Source organism: Camellia sinensis, chromosome 5, assembly GCF_055761805.1.
Source record: "Camellia sinensis isolate YWXY chromosome 5, ASM5576180v1, whole genome shotgun sequence".
Lineage (NCBI taxonomy): Eukaryota > Viridiplantae > Streptophyta > Magnoliopsida > Ericales > Theaceae > Camellia > Camellia sinensis.
In genome coordinates, this window is record NC_138965.1 from 147,759,265 (window position 1) to 147,785,820 (window position 26,556).

At 41.8% G+C, this 26,556-nt stretch overlaps 1 protein-coding gene across 3 annotated transcripts in view; it reads right to left on the bottom strand.

Annotated features, from left to right (window-relative positions):
• Positions 1-26,556, bottom strand: part of LOC114314059 (pentatricopeptide repeat-containing protein At3g12770) — a 255,593-nt gene that overhangs the window by 167,707 nt on the left and 61,330 nt on the right. The window contains exon 5 of one of the 3 annotated variants that reach the window (XM_082870008.1): positions 247-262. The exons of the other annotated variants lie outside the window; for them this stretch is intronic. The gene's annotated coding sequence lies outside the window, so the exon portion shown is untranslated. Of the gene's footprint in view, positions 1-246; positions 263-26,556 lie in introns of those variants that run through there. 3 annotated transcript variants of the gene reach the window in all.

Below are 26,556 nucleotides of genomic sequence, written 5' to 3' on the forward strand. Positions count from 1 at the left end.
GCATAAGGTACAAATAGTGCTTTCTGTAGTCCTGCTGCACACACACACACACACACACACAAAATTTCTTGAATCAAAGTTTCAATAAGGGAAATAAGTGTTGAAACATATGGGATCAAATCAATGTGAAAGTCCCACAGCTGTGGCCATTTATTGGAAAAATAAAAACCATGCCATGTGCTTAAGTTATTCACAAGGAGTTACTTAAATCCCGTGGCAAAAACATTTGTGCTATCCCAATGGCTTTGCTTGGATGTCCAACCTGTGCTCTTCGCAAGTAGCTCTTTTTCCTGACCAAAGAACAGCCAAACTAAAAATAATAATAATATAAACTAAATAAATAAAATTGCAGTTTAAACATTGACAACAATATAAAAAAGCTAGATAAATCCAATTTCCATAATTTGCTAAGAGGAACAGCAGCCTATTGAAACAAATTTTAAATTATCTCAAATTTGTTCTATATTTGAGTGAAGCAAGTAAAATCCAAGAAAGTAAAAAGAATAGAACTTATGTTACCTCTGTACTTTTAGCCTTCGTCCTTTGCCGTAATCCATTGAGCATAACGAGATTGAAAAATGATCTCTTGTGAGATGACCGATAAGTGATAACCATGAGGTCCGAATACAATTCAATACTAGTAGTAGCCACTTCTTTTCAAGAAGGCTTGTCAAGCCCCAACTCCAGGCATGACCAGCTGTGGCCCACAGGAACTTAGTCCAAGGCACACATAAGCCTAAACATGAATCCAAAATTATAAAGAATAAATGTGATGATAGCCTAGAAATAAATAAATCAAAACCCAAACCAGTGACAGTCATAAGTATAAATGGTAAAACCACCAACTTCTAAAAATATATACTAAATGGAACACAAACCGCCCATAAAATAAAATAATTCTAAATAAAATCCAACCACAATGTATGCACAAAACCAACATAACAAGCTAAAACAAAATAATGAATGTCCTAGAGGTCCATGCAATTGAGTCCCGCTACGCCATGAGTCCACTCTAAGTCCTTCTAACACCTGGAAGTGATAAACAACTATGTCAGCTGATAGCTCAATACGTAGTAACATGGATAGTAAATACAATTTTGAAAACATAGTTTAATTCCAAAATAAGATATATATCACATAATCTAGATTGGCATACAGTTTTGATAAAGATAATCTGTTTCAAAAAGAAGGTTCCACAGTTCAACAGTTAAAAAACTCATGTCTCTCAAGAACATGATAAATGACATTTTCCACTTAAAACAGATTACAACATGAACACCAACAATTTTCTGGGTACCAAGAATGACAATAACATACCACAAAGTTCTCAAGGCAATAAGCCTGTTGGATCCAATATCGAACCAAGAGTCATCATCGGGGTGGCAACTCAGGCCTTTTATCTAAGACGATCCGATTGAAGGTCACCTAACCTAGCCTTAAGAATGGCAACGGGGCAGGGCGTGGCAAAGCAGGGCCGGGGACTACACTCCCTGTGTCACGACCCAAACCCGCCCCTATAAGTTTAGCATCGTAACCGGCCAGTAATCCTTGGATTACCGAAGGCCTCTGAGCTGATTAACAAAATTAAGGGGCTAGTGGAAACAAATACATAAATATAGTTGTCCATTGAGCTGTGTGGACTTATATGAAAAAAAATATTTAAAACTTTATATATGTATCCAATAGTCATTCATACATTATACCCACACACAAAATAGCATCTTAAGTACAGAAAACAAAAACAACAAAGTCTGATATATATAAGCAACTAGAACTCATAACATGTGACACTTCTGGAACCTCCACGTGAGGCACGATGGCTGGCTGACGACAGACCACAGATCCAGATAAAGCCTTCAGACTTGATCTCCAGAATGCTCACCTATACATATATATATACACAGTGAGCTATAGACCAGCGAATAACATTAAGGTAAAGGAGTTAGTGAACGAATTCCGAACATGTCATAAGCGTAAAACAGATCGTAACATAATCATTCTCATATCTGAACATAATAATGGTACATCCCATAGAGCACATCACATATCGTCTTCCGACTAGAGTAATCGGTTCCGGATACCGATTAAACACATATCACCACAATGAAGTGGCTAACGAGATCTCGTAATTACATGTATGTCATGGACCCGCATTAACATGTCGTCCCCCATGACTTGGGACTATCTATGGATGCCATAATAGATTTCAAACATGGGACATTCGTTCACGAAAACAGATATCATTTTAGAAATTGTAACTTATCATATTTCATTTAGAACATAATTCATATGAACGTATATTTACAATAACGTTATTCACAGTGGTTCCCGTAAATGGTCAATCAGTCTTCGAGTCTTGACCTACAACCACAAGGTACATAACACAAAGATATTTATCACTACACATGTACATGGCCATCATGGCTCAATTCTCATTACATGGGTTTCATGCTTAACGCATTGTTCAAAACACACTCTTGTAATCTCCTAACTTAGTACATTCCTTTCTTAGTGTGTTTCTAATTCATAAACTCATTATTATGGCTTAAATAAGGCTTAAGAATGCCTAAGATGCAATGAGGATGCCAAAATATGAGTTGAACCATTTGGTAAAATTTCTGAAAACAAGATCCCCGCTCGAGCGTAACTTTCCTCGCTCGAGTGGACATGCAACAAGAGAGGGGTCGCTCGAGCGCGACTTCCTTCGCTCGAGCGATCTGTAAACTTGGAAAAAGTACTAGTTGGCCTCAATCTACGCTCGAACCACAACTCCCACGCTCAAGCGGATCAACAATACACAAAGGGGTTCGCTCGATCGTCCAAGTGGTCGCTCGAGCGGAGCGCTCATGCCTACAAAAATACTGAGGGTTCATATTCTCCGCTCGAGCGCAGGTTTCCTCGCTCGAGCGGACTATGAAATTCTGGGTTTCCAAAAACAAAGTTTTGAGCTTCAAAATGCAATTTCAATGGCTACACCCATGCGTAGCTTGACCAAAACACTTGGAAAACTTTTCTAAAACACAAATATATGATCATTTACAAACCTTTAGCTCAAGACTCATGGATTTAGCAAATTTGAACTCAAAAGCTCATGCACAAAAGATTTTCAAACTATTTTCTTGATTTCTTCAAAACATGCAAATGGTTGATATGAATCCATGAATTTCCAAAACATTATGCAAGATATGAACTCACTTGCTTGCAATGACTTCAAAACTCTGACTCAAAATGATGGAACGAAAGGTTAATCTCCAAGTATGCACATGCAAGTCATCTACAAGCCCAAAGACCCACTTCTCTTGCTAATTTCATGAAATTGGTTCAAAGATGTGTTGAAGTCATGATGCATGGAAGTTGGCTACAGAAAATATGCTCAAGACTCTTACCTAGAGCTTTGATTTCAGAAATGTGAGATGAAGCTCCCTAGTTTCCTTCCTTCTCATCAAACTGTTGAGCTCTCTCTCTTTCTCTCTAGCCAAACTCTCTCAACACAAGGGACCATATGAGCAAAAAGGGATGATACAACACTCCCTTACTCAGCTGAATATACACATACACACTTCTCCTCAAAATGCCCACGTGGTTATGCATGCAAGGCTCCAACACACACAAAGGTTGTGATCCCCTACACTCAACATCACCAAGGCCTTAGCACACCATACTCTTAATCACGTCTTGGATCATTAATAGGATTAGATTAGGTACCAATCATGCATCAATTAAATCAAACACAAGTAACCTTAATTTATCCAGGTTAGCTCAAAATTCAATTAATTCCAAAATAGTTCCCATCAAGGCTTAATTTAATCACATACGATTTTTACTGAGCTGAATCAATTTTCAATAAAAACTGCCAAATGATTCTATAAATTCCAAATGACACATCCATGTAATCAATTCAGGTTTCGGACACCGGTAAGGCTTTCTATTTTCAGATTAATACAGAATTCACAACAGATAGAAAATCAAATAGCATGCAAAATTACACAATTAACATATAATTATTTTTAATCACTTGATTAACGTCCTTAATCACAGTTTAGTGACTAATTACAGATCGGGGTTGTTACAGTCTCCCCACCTTAAGAAGTTTGGTCCTCCAAACTTGAGTTATCTTAGATCAAAAGGAATGATGTTCATCACAATGTAACTTCAACTCTTTATAGAACAGAAGCATAACCATATTCATAAATATGTTCATAACCCAATCTCGACATTATCTCCGTACCAGAAACAGAATCATAAATCATATACAGAGATTAGAGTTCATATCAAAACAGAGTCTTATGCACATACCGATTTCAGATCAAAAATAGATTTATGTACATGATCATTTTCACTATCATGCTCATATTCAGATTTTGTACAAGATCATATGTGATACACCCATTAGCTATCATAACAACTTGGTCCTGAGACCTACATGTTTAGTCGGTACCGACGACCATAAAGATCCATAACTTGCATAAGTAGCCATGGTATTATTACCCCCAGGCAAGGGCCACGTGAGCATAGGTCTCGGTATTATTACCCCCAGACAAGGGCCACGTGAACAACGGGTGCCACAAATATATTTCAGAAAAATGGACATTCATTCAATCAATCACATACATATTTTGATAGCAATAACATTTTCGAAAGTAAAGATAATTTGAACATATCTTTATAAGGTTACTACTCACATTACTCATATCAAATACCGATCAGTTGTCCTAGATTCACACTATTTCCATTTTCACAAGTAATTTCCCCCGTCATGCAACTTGTTACAGAGACTTGATTTATTCAATTTCGTGTCATTCAAACGGTCATCGTTCAATTCGGTTTTCGATTCAGTAATTCACCATCGTTATTCAAAAGTTATCAAGTATACCAGGTAAATTCATTTATCAGTCCCGCAGCAGTAAACAAAATTCTGATGTAGTCATTCACATACTGTTTATCAACCTCAGTTCCCACAATTTCATTGTACTATACATTATTACAGAAGTAGTCATTCATAGAACATACTGTTTTCATATAATTCTATGCAGTCAAGGTTTACAATTAAGCTAGTCTGCTGTCAACAAGTCTCACATCATCAATTTCGACGTACCGTCACACAAAAGCAATCATTCTCTTATTCAAATAAGTTCATGGTAGTAACAGTAATACTGGAACAATTAATCACATGTCATACATACAATATTCCCATATTCCCAGAGCACAAATTACCAAATTCCATAATCCCATTCACGTGTGAACCCAATCGGTTACAGGCACATGGTTAAAAGCTATTTATAATCACATAGTCTGCTATTGACGGTTCGCATTCTTCCTAAGTGTTCAAGATTGATTCAAGTTCTCAGTCGATTAGTTCCCGTAATAACACAATCCGATCATTCGGTCATTAGTAATTCATAATCCCCCATAACGCAATCAAATCAGATAATAGTTCTCCATTTAGGTAAAGGCCTCCTCAAATCAAATCAAATGAAAGTCCTATCGGATCACATTAGATGAAAGTTCCACCCAGTCATATCAAACAAAGTTCAAAACGTGAGTCATCAAACTGAAGTTCTCTCAGGTAAACAAAGGTCTCATCAAACCATAGTTCTATCAGATTAGATCAAGTAAAAGTTCTATCCTCATCATTTTCAACGAAGCACATTTGGTTCTATAGTTCATACTCCATTCGCTTAGGTGCATAGTCAGTAGTTTCACAATTAGTCTAAGTTCATTAATTCTCTAAGTCGCATCAAAGTCATGTATCATAATAGTTCATATTAAAGTGTTTCAGGTCATATACAATGTGGCATTCTCCAAATAAGTTTACATGTGGGTGCATAGGTATGTAATTGTTCATATCAAAAAGTAAGCATCATGGTCAATATAGCAATTTCCCAAATAAGTCTACCTTGTAGGCACACGACACACAACAATGTATTATATACGGTTCCTCGGTGGCACATAATAGTGAGTTGTTATGCAGAAGTTCCGAATCTACCATGCAGTCATTAAAGTATAGGCATACTATCTCGGGTATTCAACTAAGGTACACAATCACGGAGTCATAGTCCTAATGGTTTAGTTAATAAGCCAAATAGCATAACAAATCATTCGTTCACGAGTAATCCGTAATTCCACATAAATAGATTCAAATCAGCCATAAGTTCTTCAGTTTCTCAAATCTGATATGAGTTAATCATTTATCAAATCCGGCACAGATTCATTAGTTTTCATAGTCATTCTGAAATCATAGCATAATGGTTCGTAGCGTTTTGATCGTGGTAGTTCAAAAGTCAAAGTTCAAATATACATACATAACAGTCCCATAACATAATCAGTCACAGTACGCCCCCGTTTTCTATCGCCCTGGCATAGTTCGAGAGGTCATACACAATGGTTCATAGTAAATTATCCCAATTCAGTACAAAGGATTTACCTAGCTGTAGACGTGCCCGAACGTCCCGGCTCCGCGCGTGAAATGGCGCGAAATCCGTTTTGTTCATTAGGCTGCTACAGTTCGGACTCAATGTCACGGTTCTGAATCTGATCTTGCAAAGTGCAATGCAAGACCGATAAATCACCAAAGAGTCCAAATCCGGCAAATCGTTTTGGAAAACTGATTTTTAATAAAGAAGAGCCAAACATGGACTGCTTTGCCAGATATAGAGTCGCCACCTAAATATTTTGTTTTGGGAATTTAGGAAACCATGACTCGTGCCTAAGGCCACGTGTCCGTCATCACCAAAGTTGCCTCGGCTCGGTAACTTGGGTACGAGAGGGAAAGGTCATGCAATGAGCACCCCCGCTCGCCTGATCAAAAAGATCAGCCTTTACTAAGTATGATATTTTGTTTTTGAAAACACATGTGTTCTTGTTCCGGTTATTAGCTAGAATTACTATGTGATGCGCACAACACACAAGTATAGACTAGATCGCCTAAGTTGGAACAAAACATCTCATGTTTGTTTGAAAATGGTTTGAAGGTGCTACTCGCAAGTAGGCTAAGACGTGGATTTGCCACCCTCGAGTGGGCTTAGAAAACATGATTTTACCACCCTCAAGTGGGCATAAAAACTCGCATTTTGATGAATTGTTCCAATTCAAGCAATCCAACCTTTACCCGCAGGCATTCAGGCAGTTATATCATTTAAGCAAATAGCCTCATGGCAAGCATTCTATCACGGCAGTCACTCACACTCATGCAAGGATGCTAAAGCGTAAAAGCTTACCTAGTATTCCGAGCCAAAATAATAGCTAATTAGTAATCAATGCATGATCCTAGCTATGTTAAGATGCCTAATGCAACACATGCAAAAATGCAACTAAAATAGGCTCGGCTATTCTAAGATGGCATATGAAATACAACTTGATAACATGCTGTTGAACACGTATTCAAGTAAATGTATTGAAATATAATGCAGTTAGTATGATGCGCCGAGCCCGGTGCATGCAAGACAGATGAATGGATGCACACATGCAAGCATAAGGTATGCTGATCAAAATATGACCTAGAACTAACCATCGTAAGCGGTTAAGTAAAAGGGAGAAAGACGTGGGGTTAGAAGACATTCACACACTCACGCACACTTATTACAAAGTTCGCCCTCTCGACGGAGGGTCCGAATAAATAATACAAATCAACTAATTAACTAACTAATCTAGCTAATTAATTATTACAAAACTCTTAACTAATTAAACAAATTAATTAAGTTACAAAACAGTTAAAGCGGCCTCGAGAGGAGGGACAAATGCATGCTCGATCGGCTTCGCTCTGAAATTCGTTGCCATGCCTCATGTTGCCTCTGTTTGCACTGTTCTGCACCTCTGAAAACTGTACAAATCTCTGTGATGCTTCTGAACCACCTCATAGACATCCCGAGAGGCCATCGGCCAAAATATATGGCCATCAGCCAGAGAACAATGGCCATCGGCCAACTTTGATGATATCGACCAAAAATTATTAGCCGATCGGCACTGCAGATAGCCGATCAGCCATCTCTTCCTACAGATTGCTCCTTTTGCTGCAGCAGAGGACAGACAAGGGCACGGCAATACATTTGCAAGGTAATGTTGTGCAACTACACCCCTTATAATGTTTGGAACTCAAAGGAATGTAGTGTTCGACTCTCGAGCCATCAATCACGTATTTCGATGCATGATGGCCAAAGAGGCTGAATTGCACACATCACTATGGAATGAATGCACAAAAACACGCAAATGCCTCACACTCTATCATGTTGGATCAAGAGTGTCGGCGACCGAGGATTGAGGCACGTTTCGTCACTTCAAGTACGAAACATCCCTCGGTCCTCGTGTTTGGTTTGACACCCCAAACCAAACACAATGCAATGCATGCAACATGGAAAAGCTATGCAATGCAACATAAGCATGCCAAATGCAATATGACTCAAACATGCGCACAAGGCTAAGGTAACAAGCATGCCAAATACAATGCAACCTAAACAAGCATGTGACAAAATGCAAACTAGCAAGCATGCAAAATGCAACCTAAACATACAAACATGCATGGCATGCAAAGATGGACAAGCATGCAACAACATGCAACGTGTCAAGCATGCAACAACATGCAAAGATGGACGTAAACCAAAATGAGCAGACCTCAACCATGCCCAAATCAGTGGCCAAAATGATGAAATGATGGCATGAAAAGTGAGGAAATGCATGCACATGCAAAGGCCCATTAACTAAGCATAGGAGCCCAAACTCTCAAACATGAGCAAGGAATGACAAACATGAGAATGTGGCACTGAAGTAAGCTCTGAAATCATGTGAGGAATGATGCCAAATCATGCACATAATACAAGCATAGCATGCTAGGAGGTCCAAAGCTTAAGGCTAGCCAAGGAGCTTGTACCAAGGCCACATGAATCAAACCCCAAAGGGCCAAGGACAATCAAAATAGTCCTAGATCATGCTAAAAGAAGTCTAAAACATGCAAGGGCCAAAGCTAAAACAAGCCAACATGAAAGGCGCAAGGCATGATGCAAGTAAGGCCAACAAAGGGGATTGCACTACACCTATTACAACTAAACATGGCATGACTTAACCAATAAAAAACAGAGTTATGGCATGTCAAAATAAGACCAAAAACCCACTGAGATGGCATCCCAAAGGCCTAAGCACAAAAATCCATTGAGATGGCATCTCAAAGGCCTAAGCATAGAGGCATGCACAATGGTCTACTTTTAAGGCATAAAACATCAACTCTTCAAAGTATTGAAAGGATGACAAATGCAAGTATATGGCTACACTACATGGACTGAAATCACATATGAAATGATGCCAAATCATGAAAATGGTCCAAGCAATGCATGCTAATGGACTTGATACACAAAGCTAACAAGCTAGATTAAACCATGGCTATACAAAACAATGCATGCATGACCAAGACAATGTAAATTAGAGCTAGAGCATGGTAAAACATGACTAAAAGCTTCTTTGAGTTGAGCCAAAATATGCAAGAATGATGGTCCAAATGCAAGATGCATGTTAAGGCAATAGAGAAGATTACACTACAAGTGCATGATGCATGTAAGAGGCTATCAAACTAACTTAAAACAGAGTTATAGCATGGCAAAACAACACCAAATACTTGCTGAAATGAAGCCAAAACATGCTGAGCAAACATGCTACCAATATGAGCCATTTGTACTAGCAAATGAGACAGAAGGAGAGGGGGGTGTCCCTCTCCTATTCAAGACTCCAAAACCACCTCTCCACCACTGAAAATCCTCTGGATTTCAGTGGTGAGAAGGTCAAAACAAGATGGTTCCAAAGCTCAAAAGGGAAGGCACAAAACAAGGCCAAACAAGGCCTAAGAGGGGGTAGACCACCCCCAACCAAAAAGTGACCTTAACCAAACATCATAAGCATGAAAAATCAAAACTTTTTACAGTTTAGAGTTAAGCTTAAAACAATATGCAAGTAGGTCTAAAAGCTTAAGTCAAAATGGGGGATTAAAAGGTAGTTGACTCACCCTTGAAGAACACCTTCAAGAACACAACTCCAGCAGCCTCTTCTAAACAAAACCAGTCCAAGAACACTAAAACCAACTCCCTAGTACCTCAGCAACAAAAGGATGGTGTTCTAGTAGGTGTTTGTGTGCAACAGTCTGAAGAAAACACACTTTTGAGCACAAACAAGGGCCAAACAAGAAAGAGATGTAAAATATAGAGAGGGAGATATAGAACTTGTATATCAATTTCTAAGAACCTCTGGAAAGGGAGGAAGGCCTCCCTTCTTATAGAATTTCAATTCTCAAGTTTGTTCAACAAGCTTGAGTCTTGAATGCAATCCCTCCATACACGTGTATGGAGGATGAGAATTGTTCCCACCAGCTGTCACAGCTGGCACAAAATATCTGCAAAAAGCAGATGAAAAGGTCTCCGCTCAAAAATATGGTCGATCGACCAAAAAGAGTGCCGATCAACCAAAAAGAGTGCCGATCGGCCAACACTTATGGCCGATGGCAGGGAAACATGGCCGATGGCACAAAGCCTTAGCCAATGGGTTGCAGAGATGGCCAACAAGCTACCATCTTCCCTCAGAAGCAAAACACAAGTCCTTGGTCCACAAACAAGTTGAGAGATCCTAAGGCAAGGCGCGCAGCCGATACCTTCGGAAACTCAAAACGAACACGAGCATGGATAATCACTGAGTGTTCAAACGATGACGTCCAAGTCTTGAGAACGGTCAAAAATGGGGTGTCTACAGTTGCCCCTCTTTGACAGAACTTAAAAGTAATAAGATGACGGGAGTGAATGTCAAAGCCCAGAGACGACCCATTTTTGACGAGGCCGAAGACTTAGACAAGCATACAAGATAACAAAGAGATGCGCCCGCAGGCAGGGGCAAGATGCAAAGGATACGCACGATGCCGAACGTAACTTATGATCATGCAAAGAGAGCTGTAATAAAGCATTTATGCAAAACAAACACAACATTTTAAGCAAGCGAATAAGAATCAAACTACATTTCATGCAGAAAGAACGTAAGAGAATTATACAATTCTCACTGCGTCTCATGCGGAGTAGATACTATACCGTCTGGTTCGTCTGGTCGTGCCTGCTTCAAATGAACCGTACATACAATATCGTGCCTGCATAAGAAAGAAACTTAACAGGTACAATATTGTTAGAAAGATACATAGTAATACAAGTGAAAAGTGCGTGACAACGCAAGTAAAGGGGTGCATGACAATACAACCTAAGTGTGACACATAACAATGCGAAGGGATGAGTGACAATGCAACCTAAGCGTGCGCATAACAATGCGGATGGACGGGTGCATGACACTACAAGTAAGGTGCGCAAGATAGCGCGATCAATGCAATGCACTAACAAGTGTAGGTAAGATGCGCAAAATAGCGCGAATGTAAACTGCACAAAACAGTGCGATGCACAAAATAGCGCGAATATAAACTGCACAAAACAGTGCGATGCGCAAAATAGCACGAATGTAAACTGCACAATACAATGCGATGCGCAAAATAGCGCGAATGTAAACTACACAAAACAATGCGATGCGCAAAATAGCGTGAATGTAAACTGCACAATACAGTGTGATGCGCAAAATAGCACGAATGTAAACTGCACAAAATAGTGCGATGCGCAAAATAGCGTGAATGTAAACTTCACAAAACAGTGTGATGCGCAAAATAGTACAGTAGATGCAAAGGGGGACATATTCCAACCATGCTGGAATCATGAAAGGAGGGAAAACGAAACCCAAACACGCCGAAATCGTGTGAGGAAAAGAACACTCAAAACACGCTGAAATCGTGAGAGGAGGTCTAAAATAACCAATCAGGAGCGTGCTCGACGTGACCTGAGATAAATTCCAAACACGGTGAAATCGTGTGAGGAAAGGGACACTCAAATCACACTGAAAATCGTGAGAGGAGGTCCAAAACAACCAAATCAAGAGCGTGCTCGACGCAACCTGAGATAAATTCCAAACTGTAGACGTCCCCGAACGCCCCGGGAGGAACGTGCTCCCGTTCTGTTTATTTGGGGTTCACTACAGTTCAGGACTCTCAACTTGTCACGGTTCTAAGTCTGAACCAAAGAGTCCAAATCCGGCGAATCGTTTTGAGAAAAACAGATTTTTAGAAAAGAAGTGCCAAACATGGACTGCTTTGCCAGATACAGAGTCGCCACCTAAATATTTTATTTTGGGGAAATTTAGGAAACCCTGACTCGTTTGCCTAAGGCCACATGTCCGTCATCACCAAAGTTGCCTCGGCTTGGGAACTTGGGTACGATTGGGGGAGGTCACTTCGTGAGCACCCCCGCTCGCCCGATCAAAGATCGGCCTCTACTAACCATGATATCAAGTTTTGCAAACATTGTGTGTTCTTATTCCGGTTATTAGCCTAGATTTACTATGTGATGCGCACAGCATACAAGTATAGACTGGATCGCCTGAATTGGAACAAAACATTTCATGTTTGTTTGTTTGAAAATGGTTTGATGGTGCTACTCTCAAGTAGGCTAAGACGTGGATTTGCCACTCTCGGATGGGCTTAGAAAAACATGATTTTGCCACTATCTAGTGGGCTTAAAATACACATTTGATGAATTGTTCCAATTCAAATAACCCAACCTTCACCCACAGGCATTCAGGCAGTTATATCACATAAGCATTTAGCCTCATGGTAAGCATGCTATTCATGGCAATCACTCACACGCATGCAAGGATGCTAAAGCATAAAACTTACCGAGTACTCCAAGCCAAAACAGAAGCTAATTAGAAATCCATGCATGATCCTAACTATACAAAAATGCCTAATGCAACACATGCAAAAATGCAACCATAGCAGGCTCGGCTATTCTAAACATGGCATATGAAATGCTACAGCTAACATGTATTCAACTTGGAATTGAAAATACGATGCAGTTAGTATGATGCGCCGAGCCCGGTGCATGCAAAACAGATGAATGAATGCAAACATGCTATCATACTGTATGCTAATTGAAACATGCCCTAATCTAACCATCATAAGCGGGTAAATAAAAGGGAGAAAGACGTGGGGTTGGAAAACATACATCACACACACACACACTTATTACAACATTGCCCTCGCGCGGAGGGTCCGAAAGAATAATACAGTCCCGAATAAATATTACAGTCCAAATAATTACAAAATCCTAATTAAATTTACAAATTTAACTAAGAAAGCTGTAAACTAGCATGCAAGCTAGGGACTGCCTCGACTCCACTCCGGATGATGAATGATGCATGTTCGGGTTGCCTTGCGCGGAAATCCACTGCGATGCCCTAATTAGCCTCTGTTTGGATTGATTTCTTGGAAAGCGTGCCAAGCCCCGGAAGACTGCTAATTCTTGATTTGCTGCAACAGAGAGCAGAAAAAGGGCATGGCAATGTATTTTCACAAATGTATGCATGCCTCGATCCTCGTGCCACCAATCACGCATCTCGATGCATGATGGCCGAGGAGTCGAATTGTGCAACTCAATATAGAATGAATGCACATGAAAACAAAACAAAACCTAGACTCCATCATGGATAATCCGGAGTGTCGGCGACTAGGAATTGAGACACGTTCCGTCACTCGGAGTACGAAACGCACCTCGTTTCCCATGCCTGGGTTAATTCCTATCCAAAACACAATGCAATATGTATGACATGCATGAATGCAACTAATATACAACCTAGCATGCACCATGCTATGAAATGGCATACACAATGCACGAGGTAACATGGCATACACAATGCGCTAACATACAACCTAGCATACACAATGCTATGAAATGAAATGGCATACACAATGCATAAATGGAATTACACTAACACAAGTGGACCTCAGCCACACTCGCATAAGAGGCCATAAGATGAAAATGAGACACTCGAAATGCGTGCACACATGCACGCAAACCGAGGACCGACCCTAAGGCACCAAATGCCACTCTAACAAGACATGGCAAGGCATGAAATATGATATGCTAGAATGCAAATTTCAGCGCTAAAATATGACTCAAAACAGCCCCGAATCATGACAATATAGCACCCGATGCATGAAATGGTCCCGAAATGCAAGATTAAGCACATGAAATGACTTGTAGCTACATCAAGCATGCATTATTTGTACATGAAGTATGAAGACAGATTCAAGGCAGCCCCAAAAAAAACATTTTTACAGTTTTAAGCAAGGCCAAACAGCAAACACAAATAGGGCTAAACCAATGCGCAAAAATGGCCCTAAATGTGAGATAAAGAAGCAAGTCACAGCTTCTGGCCCCAAACAGATGAGGGACCTTCAACAATGTTGAAGAGGGTCCCAAAATATGATCTTTTACAGTTTATGACCGGGCCAAAAACAGTGTACAAGTGTGCTCAAAATGCTATGCAAAACAAGGCCAAAAAGAGAGCTATAACACAAAGTACAAGAAGGATGCTTCAAAAAGTAAAAAACCCTTAATGAAATATGAAGAGGGGGTCAAAATAAGGCCATTTATAGTTCGGACCAAAGCTCAAAAACAGAAGCATAAGAGGCTAACAAATCATGCAAAAATGGAGCCAAAAGAGAGATATAAAGGCAAGTGGCAAATGGAAGCCTCAAACAGTGATGAGCCCATCAAAAATATTGAAGAAGGGATCAAAATAAGCCACTTTACAGTTTATGACATGCCTCAAAACAATTTATACATAGGCCAAAAATACTACACAAGAAAATGGCATACAGGGGAGGCAATGAAGCAAGTGTAACAAGGAGGCCTCAAACAGTGAGAGGCCCTTAAACAAACATGAAAAATAGCTCAAAATAAGCCTAGTTCCAGTTAGGGTCGGAGCCCAAAACAGCAATCAAGTATGGCTAATGTATTGAACAAAATAAAGCACAAAAAAGGAAAATAGGGACTCACCCTTGAAGACTAGTCTTTGACACCCTTTTGGACCAAGATGTAGCACTCCTAGGCTCTGAAGAACAACCTCCAGCTGCTGGAATGGAGGATGGAAGGGTGGGGCTATGGGTTGGTGAAGAAATGAGTGTGAGATTTGAGAGTTTGGAGCTTGGAAATATAGAGAGAGAAAGAGACAAGGCAAGAGGCTCAAAGGTGATTTTTCTAACCCCTAAACCAGAGCTGGAGCTGCTGTTATATAGAAAAAAGAGGGGGAAAAAGGGGGGGGGAAATGGAGGGAAATGAATCAAGTTTCCCCCCAAAAATGCAGCCCCCCAGATACACAATCTGGGGGGAAAAGAGATGCATATTTGGAATGTGCCTGCAGCAAGGAGCATGGCCGGCCGGTTATTGAGGTTGCAGGTGGCCGGCCGGCTTTCCCCATGGCCGGCCGGCCGGCCAAGGGTCAAAAGGGTCAATGAGAATTAATGGCCGGCCATACCCAAAAAGGAGCCTCTCATGTGTGCACAACACAGCCACGTAGTCAAAAACTGGAGAAAGTGAACCAGGAGAGAGAACAACCCACTTTTCAAAGGGGTTCAAAAGGTTCAAAAGCAATTACTGGTCGGCCACTAAATATTGGTGGCCTCCCAAATGTGTACATCACAAATATGGGGTTTAGGGTGCAAGAAAATGGCCCAAGGGTGGTCAACATTGGCTTTGAAGTGAGAAAAATCGGGCGACGGAGGGCGCTGAAGGGATAAAGTTGGCTGACAGAACAATTACTGGCCTCCCATCCTTCTATGACCTTCCTAGCAATGAAACCGAGGTCCCTGCCAAAAATGAGCTCAAACCGATGCGAAACGAAGGTTCGGGGGCCGAAACGCGCAGCTCGAGGCCCCGAAAATTGATTGTTAGGCACCGGGAGTGATGTTCGACCATGAAGTTGGTCTCTCGGACCGCAGTGTCCCTCAAAAGGGAGTAAATAAGATGTATGCCAAAAATCGGGGCAAACGGAGGTGGTTAAGCGGTCCCGAACCGAGGCACACGGCCAACGGCTCTGAAAAATCGAAAACCGGACTCCAAACGAACAAAATGGCCTACGACCACGAGACGTAACCTACGTCCACTGAGAGATGATCTACGAGACCTCTCCCTCCCTTCGGAAAGAGAAAACAGAGAAAACAGAGCCTGGTTCGCAAACGGAGGCAAAGCATGAAAGAGTCCGGAAGTTCGGAGACAAGGCTCGCAGCCGAGACTCTGAAACCTTCGAACGAGCACGATATGTAACATCACCAAGCGCTCAATCGGTGATGTCTGAGTCTTAAGGTCGGTCAAAAATGGGGTGTCTACACAAACACACTGAAATCGTGTGAAGAAATGGACACTCAAACCACTCTGAAATAGTAAGAAGAGGAAAACAAATTCCAAACACGTTGAAATCGTGTGAGGAAGGAGCAAACTCTAACCACGTTGAAATCGTGAGAAGAGGAAAACAAATTCCAAACATGCTGAAATCGTGTAAGGAAGGACAGACTCTAACCATGCTGAACTCATGAGAAGAGGAAAGGCACACCTCTCAGCGTATCACACGCGAGAGGGGAAAGGGAAAACCTCTCAACGTATCACACGCGAGAGAGGAAAGGACTGTGCAAGAAAGCGCAGTCATCCAAACGCGTGTCAAACGCGAGAGGAGAAGGGTATCCAAACGCAAGAGAAGAAAGGTATCAGTCAAACTGAACCGGAACTTCTCTGAATGAACCGAACATACAATACCGTGCATGAACGGGAAAGAAACTAGATAGGTACAATGCAATACAATGCATGATGTTTAAGAAATGCAACAAACAGACAAAGCGGCGCTTTAGAAAGCACCTCATGAGGTGAGTAGCGATGAACCGCTCTACTTTGAGCGGGATCTCCCCTTTGTGTTCTTCGAACTCTTACCTTCAACTCGCAGTACAAAAGTTCTGAAATGCTGGCAAGGGGTAACTTCTGCATGTAGAAACCACAAATGTCATTTTCTTTCTTGATCATATTCACAACTTTCTCTATTCTCCAACGGGGTGACAGACTAGATTGGTTCAGTATCCAGAATCGAGGCGCATACCCGCTACCTCAACCTATGGGGCTGCCATACAGATTTCAAGCCGGGGATACACCCCTGAGTATTTAAACCAGACTTTAGTCTCGGAAATTCCAAATCTTTGTGTTCTGGGCATCAGCCATTCGAACTATAGTTTCCGCCGTCGCAGTTGGTCTTCTAGGAACTCATTGCAAACACAACCAAGATGCCCCTGGTAGGGAATGATACTCAGGGAGAGCACTTTTGATCGCCATTCTAGCTTTGAAGCAGGCTTGAACTTGAGCTTGAGGTAGAGGCATACTCATACTTCGGAGCATTGACAAGGCCTGAAGAGGTACACCCGGAATGCAATCTCGGAACTTTCTAAAGTTGAAACAAACTCAGATGCTCCCAATTTTCCCTCTTTTCTTTTGCTTTGCAATCTGGAGCCCATATAGCTTCAGATAGGTCCTGGTTTTACTGTTCTGACATGACCTAGGTTAAACCCTGCAGTTTTATGAAAGAACAAATCCTGTTTTGCAGAAATGTGGAGAATGGCACAACACTCTAAGCACAAAAATGATTTTTTTGAAATTGAAATGAGAAAAGGGTTCTCAACTGGGTATTGAGCCTACGACTAAACACAGCACACCACGACTCAACAAGGGAAAACAATGGTAAAACAACCTAAACATATCTATTGACGCACGAAACAACTCAAAACAAGAATCGAGACAAACAAAACAACACACACGACACTCAGATGTGTTCCAAAGGCGAGAGACCTCTTGGTTGACGGGGAGCCCAGTTTCTTCGGGTATTGTTTCCCACCCTTTTCTCATTTGTGATTCTCACATCACTCTGGCACTCCATCTCTTGTTTTCTGAAAAAGCCCTTTTCTCACTTTTTCTCTCAGCGCACATCTCTCTATTCTTCAATCTCTCTTCTTTTTTATCCCTCCCCTGGGTAGTTAATGGATAAATAGAAAGTTGCGGGCTCTTGCCCCTAGCATTCCGCTAGATTCTTCTTCCTTCGCTCACTTCTCCCACAGAGGGGTTACGTTACAACTGGGTGTGTAGCAAATCTGCAGCTAACATCGGTTGATGACGCCCTTGACCAGTTCGGATGTGACCAAACCTTTTCGGATAAGGGAGTGGAATATCCTACTCCCTTTCCAGTTCGTGTTTCGCACTTGACTTGATACCTCGTTGCTTGGAGGATGAGAGAGCTTTCGGCCCTTTGCTGTTAGCTTTAGTTGTGCCCTTTTCTGACAAGTAGAGTGCTATTTTTGGCAAGTAGAGTGCCTTTTCTGGAAAGTATGTTTGACAATGAGGAAAAGACAGAACACCTGACTCAACTGTGCCCCTAGTTCATCATTTTGACCATTTTTTGTTTTTGGCTTCTGCTAAAACAAATTTTGACCAAAAAGAGAGTTTGATTAACATGCCTGTTCAACTTTCTAATTCGAAATCATGCAAGTCAGGCTATGAGCACTGAAAATTTTCCTTTTTTGGGTCCAAGAAATGGTCCAGTTTTGGAAAAGATGGAATAATTTTCGAGAGAATTAGTCAACCTCATTAAAAATTCTCAAAAACTATTTTTACCAATGGCCACTGCTCGACCAACACAGAATTTACTCTTGAGATGCACAACCTCAGATCCAAAACAATGGAAAATTGCCCCTTGTCTAAATGGCACTGCATGGCAACGGAAAGTTGCCCCTTGTTTAAATAGCACCACAGCACACTGTATGGCAACGGAAAGTTGCCTTTTGTCTGAATAGCACCGCAGCACACTGTAGCCAGTTCTCAAAGTGACAATCACAACCGAACTCGCGGATACAAAGGAGACCAAGATGATCAAAACCATCACATGGACACAGTCTATTTGGAAGTGTTTATGGCTAGACTTCAGAATGAAGTTGCCTACGTATCCCATAGATGGGAATCAAGCCTGACGTAGTTCTGGGTTAAGGTACACTCGGGTATTTAACCTCTCCTTTTACGCTCTGACTTTCGCCAAGGCCGCCCTTCCGGGATTTCAACCTTGCGAGCTTTGTTTTTCTTTTCTTTTCAATTCTTTTCATTTCTTTTTCATCATTTTTTTTCTTTTCTTTTCTATTTTTCTTTCTTTTTTTTTTTGTTCTTTTTGCTTTTTCTTGCTCTAACTTTTGCCTGGGTCGCCCTTCCGGGTTTTCGGCCCAGCGAGCCTCTCAAGGGTAAAAGTTGTAACTTGGTCCATGTTGAATGGTTTTGAGATCTCGAAGCCATCTGAATCCAGGAGAATGGCTGATGTTCGCTGATGATGTAAAAGTCCATCCGATAGGGGCTGAATTGCCCCTAGTGTTGTGGATAGGAAGTCGGTTGTCCTTCAACAATACTTTCTTCTTTCCTCCCTTCTGGGATTTGGCATTCTTGCCGATCTTTGTTAGCTTGAGAAATGTCCCAATTTTTGACTCTTCGAGCACATCTGACATTTTTTTTTTTTTTTTTGCCCCTAGTTCAAAAGCTGCTTCTGATCCGACCACGCAAGCCTTATATTGTGGTTGACCGTTGAACCTTCTGAATTAAGGGTCAAGGCTTGAAAGCAAAAAGAGGTCGAGTCTAGAGGCTGAGAACGATCCTAGGCTGCACAATCTAAAAAGCGATTCCACACAGGTCTTCGCAGGACGGCGCAAAACATTTTTTTTTTTGAAATCTTTTAAAAAAGCGACTAATCGCTCGTGCTGAAGACAATGTAGAACCAATCTGGATCAAGCCAGGATCCTTCTCAGTATTTATATTAACTTGCATGATCTCATTCATTAAGGGCTCAGCACGCCTCTCTTTCTCTCAATTGATCAATTTTTTACAAATCCCGAAGAATTCCTTCCTCTTTGTTTTCAACACATTATTTAAAAAGTTTTGAAAAACTTCAGTCAATTCAATGATTTCAAGGCACAGAAAAGTAGGTAAACAGCACTGCCGTTTCATTCAAACTTGCTGGCACAACAGGTTCAAGATAGCAACAAACACAAAGGCTTGAAAATCACTGTTGTTTCATTCAGATCTTCTGGTGTAACCGGCTCCGCGGTAGAAACAGACTCAAAAGAGTGTAAAAGACAAACACAAAATAAGCAAGTGATATCCGAGGTAACACTCCCGAAATCATCTGACTCCAACAAAACAGGACTGACTTGATACAACAAGACAGACCCAACTGACTCAGTAAGAAAAGACTGACTCAGAACAGACTCTAAACAATATAACAAAACTGACTCAATACCCAAGTCAGAAAGTACAAAAACTAGCATTCGCAAATGCTCAAAATAGTACGTGCCATACGCCATATCTAGAGTAAACTGAGCGCCGCCCACAGGTGGTTCATCCCCCGATCACATCACATTGTCCCCCAAGTTCACTGATCCAATGACGATAGACTTGCTGAGCTTGGTGGGATGATGACCTCGTCGTCGATCAAATCCTGTACTTCATAACGAAGACGAAAGCAATTGTCGGTGCTATGGCCGGTCTGTTGATGGTATGCACAGTACTGGGTGCCATCATGCTTAGCTGGAAGGGGATTCGGGAGAGGCCGAGGCTCAAGAGGTTTGAGATGGCCCTTTTCAACAAGGATTTGAAGAGCCTTGGACAAAGGCATATAGAGGGCAAGGAAGACCCTGCGACCTCGGGGTTGGTACTTTGAGGTTTGTGGATTTTTGCTGGATGCACTAGCAAAGGGATCGATGGGTGCCAACTTGGTTTTCTGATCTTTTTCGAGTGCAGTTTTAGAGTTAAAAGGATCATTTCTGGTACGACGGCCCTTCTCCCTGTTCTCGCCTTGATTTGAACTGCTCTCGTTCTAAGTGACGAAAGTGTCATCCACAGTTTTTGCAACAACTGCGAACACTTGCTGTTTGTTAAGTCCTCCGACTTTCAAAGCCTCAACAGCCCACAGGAGTTGTTCATAGGGATCAATATCTGCCTCTACCTTGTTCTTACCATTCGCCTCAGCTTGGTCGAAGGTTTGGGTTGCTACATCAGTGCGAAGCCTGGTTGTTGCCGACACGTCATTGCCTAAACTTGGGATGACTTCAGGTTGGCTGAGTTCAATTATAATTCGCCCCAAGAGTGGGGGCTCTTCTGGCATGAAATTCTTGGCATATGATGTGGTCGATGGTAGAGCTGATAGTCCAAAGGCTAGATCAGCCACAGTCCTCTGAAGATCGCCGATCATTCCCATCAACTCAAAAGTAGTGGGCTCACGGGTTTGAAATGATTGGGGTTCTAAGACTAGATGTGTGGTAAGTGCCCCAGATGGGCACTGCATTTCAGCATCGGTCTCACCCTACATAGCGATTCCCTGGTTTAATGTTGCAATCATGACCACAATTTCTTCTGAACTCTACATCATCATGAGTCTGCTGAATTGAACAGAGGTGATATGACTGGTGACTAACGGATCAGATGAACTAGTAAGCCTTGACTGGCCTTTCTCGACCTTGCCTCGGCGAAGGAAAACACTGGCTATTCTGAACTGAATCTTTGACCCGACAAAGTCTATCAGTAAAGAGGTTCAATGCACCCAGGGGATATCGGAGCCTTCTGAAGCTATAGTTCTGCGACTACCTTGCAAAAGAAGAAAACAGACAGCATCTCAGCCTGACTTTACCTGAACAGATATAAGTAAAGCTGAATGACTGCACTCTCTACTGAATCCTGCCCAAAACTCTACCTGTAAACTGATACCCTCGGGTAAAACTGACTTCCCCAGAATACTGATGCCCTCAGGCCTGATACCCAGACTTGCAAACTGATACATACAACCTGTAGAGACGCACTCTAAAACCACATAGCAAGCAAGCAAGTGAGAGCCAAAACACCCCTATGGAGGGGTAGGGTTTCCCTATCCTATCTTATCAGGAGCTAAGGTTTTACTACGCACACAGCGGTTTCAAACAACCTATAATCGGGTAAGCAACCTGTCCTAACTTGGAATGGTCACTACAATTTCCGATATGCACTAGGTCGAATGGTCAAAAAAGGGTGCCCCAGTAAAAATCGGGGTTTGTGTTCCCGTCGTGGCAGAGCCCGCAACCGGTCAGCCTTATGGCATGCTTCTCAAAGCAAGCCTCTGGCAAACTGTTCAGGAATAGCATACGGCAAACATGGTATCCTAGGCGCACCAATGCAAATGCAATGTAAAGAGACACATAAGTGTAATCAAAACAAGAAATCATGAGTTCGAGTCAAGCACTCTAAATCCCCAGCAAAGTCGCCAGAAACTGTAGACGTGCCTGAACGTCCCGGCTCCGCGCGCGAAATGGCGCGAAATCCGTTTTGTTCATTAGGCTGCTACAGTTCGGACTCAATGTCACGATTCTGAATCTGATCTCGCAAAGTGCAATGCAAGACCGATAAATCACCAAAGATTCCAAATCCAGCAAATCGTTTTGGAAAACTGATTTTTAAAAAAGAAGTGCCAAACATGGACTGTTTAGCCAGATACAGAGTCGCCACCTAAATATTTTGTTTTGGGAAATTTAGGAAACCCTGACTCGTGCCTAAGGCCACGTGTCCGTCATCACCAAAATTGCCTCGGCTCGGGAACTTGGGTACGAGAGGGAAAGGTCATGCAATGAGCACCCCCGCTCGCCCGATCAAGAAGATCAGCCTTTACTAAGCATGATATTTTGTTTTTGAAAACACATGTGTTCTTGTTCCGGTTATTAGCTAGAATTACTATGTGATGCGCACAACACACAAGTATAGACTAGATCGCCTAAGTTGGAACAAAACATCTCATGTTTGTTTGAAAATGGTTTGAAGGTGCTACTCGCAAGTAGGCTAAGACGTGGATTTGCCACCCTCGAGTGGGCTTAGAAAACATGATTTTGCCACCCTCAAGTGGGCATAAAAACTCGCATTTCAATGAATTGTTCCAATTCAAGCAATCCAACCTTCACCCACAGGCATTCAGGCAGTTATATCATTTAAGTAAATAGCTTCATGGCAAGCATGCTATCACGGCAGTCACTCATACTCATGCAATGATGCTAAAGCGTAAAAGCTTACCTAGTATTCCGAGCCAAAATAATAGCTAATTAGTAATCAATGCATGATCCTAGCTATGTTAAGATGCCTAATGCAACACATGCAAAAATGCAACTAAAATAGGCTAGGCTATTCTAAGATGGCATATGAAATGCAACTTGATAACATACTGTTGAACACGTATTCAAGTAAATGTATTGAAATACAATGCAGTTAGTATGATGCGCCGAGCCCAGTGCATGCAAGACAGATGAATGGATGCACACATGCAAGCATAAGGTATGCTGATCAAAATATGACCTAGAACTAACCATCGTAAGCGGTTAAGTAAAAGGGAGAAAGACGTGGGGTTAGAAGACATTTACACACTCACGCACACTTATTACAAAGTTCGCCCTCTCGACGGAGGGTCCGAATAAATAATACAAATCAACTAATTAACTAACTAACCTGGCTAATTAATTATTACAAAACTCTTAACTAATTAAACAAATTAATTAAGTTACAAAACAGTTAAAGTGGCCTCGAGAGGAGGGACAAATGCATGCTCGATCGGCTTCGCTCGGAAATCTGTTGCCATGCCTCATGTTGCCTCTGTTTGCACTGTTCTGCACCTCTAAAAACTGTACAAATCTCTGTGATGCTTCTGAACCACCTCATGGACATCCTGAGAGGCCATCGGCCAAAATATATGGCCATCAGCCAGAGAACAATGGCCATCGGCCAACTTTGATGATATCGACCAAAAATTGTTAGCCGATCGGCACTACAGATAGCCGATCGGCCATCTCTTCCTGCAGATTGCTCCTTTTGCTGCAGCAGAGGACAGACAAGGGCATGGCAATACATTTGCAAGGTAATGTTGTGCAACTACACCCCATATCATGTTTGGAACTCAAAGAAGTGTAGTGTTCGACTCTCGAGCCATCAATCACGTATTTCGATGCATGATGGCCAAAGAGGCCGAATTGCACACATCAATATGGAATGAATGCACAAAAACACGCAAATGCCTCACACTCTATCATGTTGGATCAAGAGTGTCGGCGACCGAGGATTGAGGCACGTTTTATCACTTCAAGTACGAAACATCCCTCGGTCCTCGTGTTTGGTTTGACACCTGTAGACATCCTCGAACATCCTGGGAGGGAAATCCCCCCGTTTTGTTTATATGGGCTCACTACAGCTCAGGACTCATATGTCACGGTCCTGTATCTAATCTCGCAAAGTGCAATACAAGACCGATGAATCATCAAAGGGTCCAAATTTGGCAAATCGTTTTTGAAAACAGATTTTTTGAAAGAAGTGCCAAACATGGACTGCTTTGCCAGATACAGAGTCGCCACCTAAATATTTTATTTTGGAGAATTTAGGAAACCCTGACTCGTTTGCCTAAGGCCACGTGTCTGTCATCACCAAAGTTGCCTCGGCTCGGGAACTTGGGTACGATTGGGGAAGGTCACTTCGTGAGCACCCCCGCTCGCCTGATCAAAGATCGGCCTCTACTAACCATGATATCTAGTTTTGAAAACATTATGTGCTCTTATTCCGGTTATTAGCCTAGAATTACTATGTGATGCGTACAGCATACAAGTATAGACTGGGTTGCCTAAGTTGGAACAAAGCATCGCACATCCGTTTGTTTTGAAAATGGATTGAAGTTTGCTACTCGCAAGTAGGGTAAAACACGGGTTTCGACGAATTATCCCAACTCAAGCAACCTAACCTTCACCCACAGGCATTTAGGCAGGTATATCACATAAGCACATAGCCTCATGGTAAGCATGCTATCATGGCAGTCACTCACACACATGCAAGGATGTTAAAGCATAAACACTTACCGAGTACTCCGAGCCAAAGAAAGAAGCTAATTAGAAATCATGCATGAATCCTAACTATGTTAAGAATGCCTAATGCAACACATGCAAAAATGCAACTACAATAGGCTCGGCTATTCTAAGACGGCATATGAGATGCAATAATCGATACGTGTATTCAACTTGGAATTGAAATACAATGCAGTTAGCATGATGCGTCGAGCCCGGTGCATGCAATATAGATGAATGAATGCAAACATGCGAACATATAGATGCTAATTGAAACATGCCCTAATCTAACCATCATAAGCTGGTAAATAAAAGGGAGAAAGACGTGGGGTTGGAAGACATACATCACACACACACACTTATTACAATTGTGCCATCGCTCGGAGGGTCCGAATAAATAATACAGTCCGAAATAAATAATTAATCACTCTAGCTAATTAAATATTACAAAACCCTAATTAATTAACAAATTAACTAGGAAAGCGAATAAACTAGCATGCAAGCTATAAAATGGACTGCCTCAGCTCTTGTTCCGAATGATGAAAGATGCATGCATGCTCGCGTCGCCTCATCAGTAAATTCCATCGCGATGCCTTGCCTCACCCTTGTTTGCAATTGATCTCAGAAACTTGCACAAAGCTCCAGAAGGCTGAAACTCCACCTTGGGAAGGCCACCGACCAGTTATTAGCATGGGAGACCACCTGCCAACCACCCTTTGTGGTGGAGACCAAAGAGGGTGGTCGGCCTGCTAGAAAATCTGGTCGGCCGGCCAGTTTCCACCTCTGGTTTCTGGTTTTTTCTGCAACAAAGGCAAGAGAGAAAAAAGGCAATGTATTTTCAACAAATGTATGCATGACCACTCTCCCTATCATTGCACAAGCTCTAAGGAGTGTAGTCCTCGATCCTCGTGCCATCAATCACGCATCTCGATGCATAATGGCCGAGGAGTCGAATTGCATGACTCAATGGGACATGAATGCACATATAAGCAACTAAAGCCAACGACTCTATCATGGATAGTCAAGAGTGTCGGCGACCGAGAATCGAGGCCCGATTCGTCACTTGGAGTACGAAACGTCCCTCGTTTTCCATGTTTGGACTAAACCCTACTGCAAACACAATGCAATATGCATGACATGCATGAATGCAACTCTAACATGCAACCTAGATGCAAAGGCCACTGAATAACGCAAACATGCAAGGGATGACATGCAAACATGCTACTAGCATACATAATGCTATGAAATAATCAACGGAATACTCAATGCAAGATGATTCTATATGGCATACGCAATGCGTATGATGACTATCGAACACAATGAAACGAACAAGGCATACACAATGCAATGATCAAATCATGCAACAACGTGAACTAAATGGCATACACAATGCAAGATGGACTTAAACCAATATGAGTGGACCTCAGCCACACCCAAATCAGTGGCCATATGATGAAAATGAGACAACCGAAATACATACAAACATGCACGGATGCAAAGGACCGATCCTAAGGCACAACATGTAACTCTAACAAAGCATGGCAAATGATGAAATATGGCATAGAATGGCACATGATCCAGCTCTGAAACATGATGTACAATGGTCCTGAATCATGCAAATATGTTACCCAATGCATGCTAGATGGCCCGAATACCGAAACTAGTGAAGTGCGTTACACTATAGGTATACAAAGCAATGCACGAATGGCAAAACCAACCCCAAACAGACCCTAGGCAGGTCTGAAACAGTGGGAAAATGGCCCAAA